The sequence below is a fragment of the Oncorhynchus keta genome, chromosome 18 (genome assembly GCF_023373465.1).
Source record: "Oncorhynchus keta strain PuntledgeMale-10-30-2019 chromosome 18, Oket_V2, whole genome shotgun sequence".
NCBI lineage: Eukaryota > Metazoa > Chordata > Actinopteri > Salmoniformes > Salmonidae > Oncorhynchus > Oncorhynchus keta.
The window spans coordinates 42,878,033-42,885,532 of record NC_068438.1 but is presented as its reverse complement, the minus strand read 5'-3'; the positions used below and the strand labels follow the sequence as shown (position 1 = coordinate 42,885,532).

General features: G+C 44.8%; 2 long non-coding RNA genes across 3 annotated transcripts in view; both read left to right on the top strand.

Moving 5' to 3' along the window:
- LOC127909017 (uncharacterized) overlaps nt 1–26 on the top strand; it is an 819-nt gene extending 793 nt beyond the window's left edge. Inside the window, exon 3 of the long non-coding RNA XR_008069435.1 lies at nt 1–26. This exon is cut by the window's left edge and continues 61 nt beyond it. This is a non-coding gene — a long non-coding RNA (uncharacterized LOC127909017).
- LOC127909016 (uncharacterized) overlaps nt 1–1,719 on the top strand; it is a 3,004-nt gene extending 1,285 nt beyond the window's left edge. Inside the window, exons 2-3 of one of the 2 annotated variants that reach the window (XR_008069434.1) lie at nt 503–720; nt 1,500–1,719. This is a non-coding gene — a long non-coding RNA (uncharacterized LOC127909016). Of the gene's footprint in view, nt 1–502; nt 1,085–1,499 lie in introns of those variants that run through there. The other variant, XR_008069433.1, reaches the window with a different exon arrangement.
- Nucleotides 1,720–7,500: the final 5,781 nt, after the last annotated feature.

Here is a 7,500-nt window from a genome sequence, read left to right as displayed (position 1 = left end):
GATAGGAGAGGTTAGGTATGTAGTGGTAGGCAGTAAGGGAGAGGTTAGGTATGTAGTGGGTAGGCAGGTAAGATAGGAGAGGTTAGGTATGTAGTGGGGTAGGCAGGTAAGATAGGTTAGGTAGGTAGTAGGTAAGATGTTAGTGGGTAGGCAGGTAAGATAGGAGAGGTTAGGTATGTAGTGGGTAGGCAGGTACGATAGGAGAGGTTAGGTATGTAGTGGGTAGGCAGGTACGATAGGAGAGGTTAGGTATGTAGTGGTTAGGCAGGTAAAATAGGAGAGGTTAGGTATGTAGTGGGTAGGCAGGTAAGATAGGAGAGGTTAGGTATGTAGTGGGTAGGCAGGTAAGATAGGAGAGGGGGCTTTGATATTTACTCTCTTTGCTTTGGTTCCGTCCAGCCCCTTTTCCCCATAATGCCATGTGAAGGAATAAATTCCTAGTAAACTGTAAATTCTCTGCCTTTTGTCATCCTTACAGTCCCATACCTCTTTCACTTCACAGAGAGATGGGTTCCCTCTTCAGAGGCGTGTGTAACAATGGTGCAAGCTTCAACTGTCACCCTCCCTGTTTCCGAGCAAGAGCCACAGATCACTCTTCCTTCCCCTCTCCTCCTTTCCCTTTCTCACCATCCATTATGTTTGTTTGGCAAAGCTGAACCCTAATTTCACAGCTCAGGCAGTGGAGACCTCAGCTTCTTTGTGGCTACTTAATATCTGAAGGTGAAAGTCTCTTCTCTTTGTTCTATGAGTTGATGAACACATGGCTGCTTTTATAGACTCGCTGCAAATGCAAGACCATGTCTGGTTGGCTTCATTTAGAATGACCCTCGGATCTAAAGGCTTAACTGTCAGTGAAGCAGTAAGAGAGACACTGTGATACATACGCAGGTCTGCTTCTTACATATCTCTATCCAGCCTGGTCGTTCACAATGGACATCGAAACTGTGCGTCTATCCATGTCCTGAAGACATTGGGAAATGCCTTCAAAACCAGCCACTAAGTGCAACAGTGTAATATTACCTTCAAGTATGCTTGTGGTGTTTAATTACACCTTTATTTAACCAGGTAGGCTAGTTGAGAACAAGTTCTCATTTACAACTGCGACCTGGCCAAGATAAAGCAAAGCAGTGCGACAGAGTTACACATGCAATAAACAAACAGTCGAAAATACAATACAAAAAGTCTATATACAGTGTGTGCAAATGAGGTAGGATAAGGGGGGTGAGGCAATAAATAGGCCAAATGATTACAGTATAGCAAATTAAACACTGGGGTAATATTTGTGCAGAAGATGAGTGTGCAAGTAGTGGTACTGGGGGGCAAAGGAGCAAAATAAATAACAATATGGTGATGAGGTAGTTGGATGGGCTATTTACAGATTGGCTATGTGCAGGTGCAGTGATCTGTGAGATGCTCTGACAGCTGGTGCTTAAACTAGTGAGTGAGATATGAGTCTCTAGTTTCAGTGAAAAAAATGTTTGATTTTTTTTTTTTTGCAGGTCGTTCCAGTCATTGACAGCAGAGAACTGTAAGGAAAGGCGGCCGAAGGAGGAATTGGCTTTGGGGGTGACCAGTGAAGTATACCTGCTGGAGTGTGTGCTGCGGGTGGGTGCTGCTATGGTGACCAGTGAGCTGAGATAAGTCTGGATCAGATGCTTATTTGTTCAATCCCAATTGTGGACAATATTTTTTTATATATATTTTTTACATGTATTTTTACCATCCCAAAATTAAACCCATATCTTAACCATTAAGAATGAGTGCTTTAACGTAATGTTTAGCACTATCCCAAACCTTAACCCTTATCTTAACCATCAGGAGTGAGTACTTAAACTTAATGTTTAACCCTATTCTAAAGCTTAATCCGAAACCTATACCATTTTGAATGAGTGCATAAACTTAACCCTAAACTTCAACATATGACGTGTTGAAAAATGTAACTATACAGAGTAGCAGGAGCAACAAAACCACTTTGAAATATGATATTTGGAGAACGTGGACGAACGTCTCAGTGTGCAGTGAGACTGTGAGAACTTATTGTTTCCATCAACATGCAGTGGAGTAGCAGAGAGCTCAGTACTGATCGTCTGGTGGCTACAACACTGGATCAGTACTGATCATCTAGTGGCTACAACACTGGATCAGTACTGATCATCTAGTGGCTACTACACTGGATCAGTACTGATCATCTAGTGGCTACAACACTGGATCAGTACTGATCATCTAGTGGCTACTACACTGGATCAGTACTGGTCTTCTAGTGGCTTATATACACTGGATCAGTAATGATCATCTAGTGGCTACAACACTGGATCAGTACTGATCATCTAGTGGCTACTACACTGGATCAGTACTGATCATCTAGTGGCTACTACACTGGATCAGTACTGGTCTGCTAGTGGTTAAACACTGGATCAGTACTGGTCTTCTAGTGGCTTATATACACTGGATCAGTACTGGTCTTCCAGTGGCTACTACACTGGATCGGTACTGATCATCTAGTGGCTACAACACTGGATCAGTACTGGTCTTCTAGTGGCTACAACACTGGATCAGTACTGGTCTTCCAGTGGTTTATATACACTGGATCAGTACTGATCATCTTGTGGCTACTACACTGGATCAGTACTGATCAACCTAGTTGCTACTACACTGGATCAGTACTGATCATCTAGTGGCTACTACACTGGATCAGTACGGATCATCTAGTGGCTACAACACTGGATCAGTACTGATCATCTAGTGGCTACTACACTGGATCAGTACTGGTCTTCTAGTGGCTTATATACACTGGATCAGTAATGATCATCAAGTGGCTACTACACTGGATCAGTACTGGTCTTCTAGTGGCTTATATAGACTGGATCAGTACTGATCATCTAGTGGCTACTACACTGGATCAGTACTGATCTTCTAGTGGCTACTACACTGGATCAGTACTGGTCTTCTAGTGGCTACTACACTGGATCAGTACTGGTCTTCTAGTGGCTTATATACACTGGATCAGTAATGATCATCAAGTGGCTACTACACTGGATCAGTACTGATCATCTAGTGGCTTATATAGACTGTATCTGTACTGATCATCTAGTGGCTACTACACTGGATCTGTACTGATCATCTAGTGGCTACTACACTGGATCTGTACTGATCATCTAGTGGCTACTACACTGGATAAGTACTGATCATCTAGCTGCTTATATACACTGGATCAGTGTGTGTGTGTGTGTGTGTGTGTCTGTAGCTACACTGGGCCAGTATGGTGTGTGTGTCTGTAGCTACACTGGGTCAGTATGGTGTGTGAATTTACACTGGGTCAGTATGGTGTGTGTGTCTGTAGCTACACTGGGTCAGTATGGTGTGTGTGTCTGTAGCTACACTGGGTCAGTATGGTGTGTGTGTCTGTAGCTCCACTGGATCAGTATGGTGTGTGTGTCTGTAGCTACACTGGGTCAGTATGGTGTGTGAATTTACACTGGGTCAGTATGGTGTGTGTGTGTGTGTCTGTAGCTACACTGGATCAGTATGGTTGTGTACAGTAGCTACACTGGGTCAATATGGTGTGTGTATTTACACTGGGTCAGTATGGTGTGTGTGTGTGTGTGTGTGTGTGTGTCTGTAGCTACACTGGGTTAGTATGGTGTGTGTGTGTGTGTGTGTGTGTGTGTGTGTGTTAGCACTACTGGACCTGACTTGTAATCCCATTCATGTCTAAGGATCTCTGTCATTGTCATTCTGTGGTGTACATATGTCTCCTCCTCCTGCTCTTGGGACGTTTTATTTTATTTTGCTGCCATGGCCCAAGGTCTCTGTGATTGATAGCTAGTGCCAGCTTCTCTCAGCGTATTTATCAAACGTCCACCACTTAGATTTGTATGGTGCACACACGCACACACACACACACACATACACACGTCCAGAGGTCAGATAGGCATCTGTCTCCTGTCTTCGATGACCTGTTTTTACAGCTTTCGGCTGAAAGTGAAATGGAAATGAGGTGTGTGTGTGTGGGAGAAGGGCAACAGTCATTCAGACATATAATGTACACACACACATTGTGGGACAGACGGACACGAAGAGAAAGACTGATAGACAGATGCACAGACATATTGAAAGACAGATATATAGACAGAAAAACACTGACTGAGAGACAGACATGCAGACAGAAACAAAGCGATGAACAGATGAAGTGACACAGACACAAAGAGAAGGACAGATAAAGTGATACAGTCAGACAGAAAGATAAAGCCAGACAGACAGACAGACCCAAAGAGAAGGACAGATACAGACAGACAGACAGACAGACAGACAGACAGACAGACAGACAGACAGACAGACCCAAAGAGAAGGACAGATAAAGACAGACAGACAGACAGACAGACAGGCAGACCCAAAGAGAAGGACAGATAAAGACAGACAGACAGACAGACAGACAGACAGACAGACCCAAAGAGAAGGACAGATACAGACAGACAGACAGACAGGCAGACCCAAAGAGAAGGACAGGTAAAGACAGACAGACCCAAAGAGAAGGACAGATACAGACAGACAGACAGACAGACAGACAGACCCAAAGAGAAGGACAGATACAGACAGACAGACAGGCAGACCCAAAGAGAAGGACAGGTAAAGACAGACAGACCCAAAGAGAAGGACAGATACAGACAGACAGACAGACAGACAGGCAGACCCAAAGAGAAGGACAGGTAAAGACAGACAGACAGACAGACAGACAGACAGGCAGACCCAAAGAGAAGGACAGATAAAGACAGACAGACCCAAAGAGAAGGACAGGTAAAACCAGACAGACAGACAGGCAGACCCAAAGAGAAGGACAGATAAAGACAGACAGACAGACAGACCCAAAGAGAAGGACAGGTAAAGACAGACAGACAGACAGACAGGCAGACACAAAGAGAAGGACAGATAAAGTGATACAGTCAGACGGAAAGATAAAGCCAGACAGACAGACAGACCCAAAGAGAAGGACAGATAAAGACAGACAGACAGACCCAAAGAGAAGGACAGATACAGACAGACAGACAGACAGACAGACAGACAGACAGACCCAAAGAGAAGGACAGATAAAGCCAGACAGACAGACAGACAGACAGACAGACAGACAGACAGACAGACAGACAGACACAAAGAGAAGGACAGATAAAGCCAGACAGATAGACAGACAGACACAAAGAGAAGGACAGATAAAGCCAGACAGACAGACAGACAGACAGACCCAAAGAGAAGGACAGATAAAGACAGACAGACAGACAGACAGACAGACCCAAAGAGAAGGACAGATACAGACAGACAGACAGACAGGCAGACCCAAAGAGAAGGACAGGTAAAGACAGACAGACCCAAAGAGAAGGACAGATACAGACAGACAGACAGACAGACCCAAAGAGAAGGACAGATACAGACAGACAGACAGGCAGACCCAAAGAGAAGGACAGGTAAAGACAGACAGACCCAAAGAGAAGGACAGATACAGACAGACAGACAGACAGGCAGACCCAAAGAGAAGGACAGGTAAAGACAGACAGACAGACAGACAGGCAGACCCAAAGAGAAGGACAGATAAAGACAGACAGACCCAAAGAGAAGGACAGGTAAAGACAGACAGACAGACAGGCAGACCCAAAGAGAAGGACAGATAAAGACAGACAGACAGACAGACCCAAAGAGAAGGACAGGTAAAGACAGACAGACAGACAGACAGGCAGACACAAAGAGAAGGACAGATAAAGTGATACAGTCAGACGGAAAGATAAAGCCAGACAGACAGACAGACCCAAAGAGAAGGACAGATAAAGACAGACAGACAGACAGACCCAAAGAGAAGGACAGATACAGACAGACAGACAGACAGACAGACAGACAGACAGACAGACCCAAAGAGAAGGACAGATAAAGCCAGACAGACAGACAGACAGACAGACAGACAGACAGACAGACAGACACAAAGAGAAGGACAGATAAAGCCAGACAGATAGACAGACAGACACAAAGAGAAGGACAGATAAAGCCAGACAGACAGACAGACAGACAGACCCAAAGAGAAGGACAGATAAAGACAGACAGACAGACAGACAGGCAGACCCAAAGAGAAGGACAGATAAAGCCAGACAGACAGACAGACAGACACAAAGAGAAGGACAGATAAAGCCAGACAGATAGACAGACACAAAGAGAAGGACAGATAAAGCCAGACAGACAGACAGACAGACAGACAGACAGACAGACAGACAGACAGACACAAAGAGAAGGACAGATAAAGCCAGACAGACAGACAGACAGACAGACCCAAAGAGAAGGACAGGTAAAGACAGACAGACAGACAGACAGACAGGCAGACCCAAAGAGAAGGACAGATAAAGACAGACAGACCCAAAGAGAAGGACAGGTAAAACCAGACAGACAGACAGGCAGACCCAAAGAGAAGGACAGATAAAGACAGACAGACAGACAGACCCAAAGAGAAGGACAGGTAAAGACAGACAGACAGACAGACAGGCAGACACAAAGAGAAGGACAGATAAAGTGATACAGTCAGACGGAAAGATAAAGCCAGACAGACAGACAGACCCAAAGAGAAGGACAGATAAAGACAGACAGACAGACAGACCCAAAGAGAAGGACAGATACAGACAGACAGACAGACAGACAGACAGACAGACAGACAGACCCAAAGAGAAGGACAGATAAAGCCAGACAGACAGACAGACAGACAGACAGACAGACAGACAGACAGACAGACAGACAGACAGACACAAAGAGAAGGACAGATAAAGCCAGACAGATAGACAGACAGACACAAAGAGAAGGACAGATAAAGCCAGACAGACAGACAGACAGACAGACCCAAAGAGAAGGACAGATAAAGACAGACAGACAGACAGACAGGCAGACCCAAAGAGAAGGACAGATAAAGCCAGACAGACAGACAGACAGACACAAAGAGAAGGACAGATAAAGCCAGACAGATAGACAGACACAAAGAGAAGGACAGATAAAGCCAGACAGACAGACAGACAGACAGACAGACAGACAGACAGACAGACAGACAGACAGACAGACAGACAGACACAAAGAGAAGGACAGATAAAGCCAGACAGACAGACAGACAGACAGACACAAAGAGAAGGACAGATAAAGACAGACAGACAGACAGACAGACAGACAGACAGACAGACAGACAGACAGACAGACAGACAGATAAAGCCAGACAGACAGACAGACAGACACAAAGAGAAAGACAGACAAAGTGATACAGACAGACAGACAGATAAAGCCAGACAGACAGACACAAAGAGAAAGACAGATAAAGCCAGACAGACAGACAGACAGACAGACAGACAGACAGACAGACAGACACAAATACAAAGACAGATAAAGCCAGACAGACAGACAGAAACAAAGAGAAAGACAGATAAAGTGATACAGACAGACGGAAAGATAAAGCCAGACAGACAGACACAAAGAGAAAGACAGATAAAG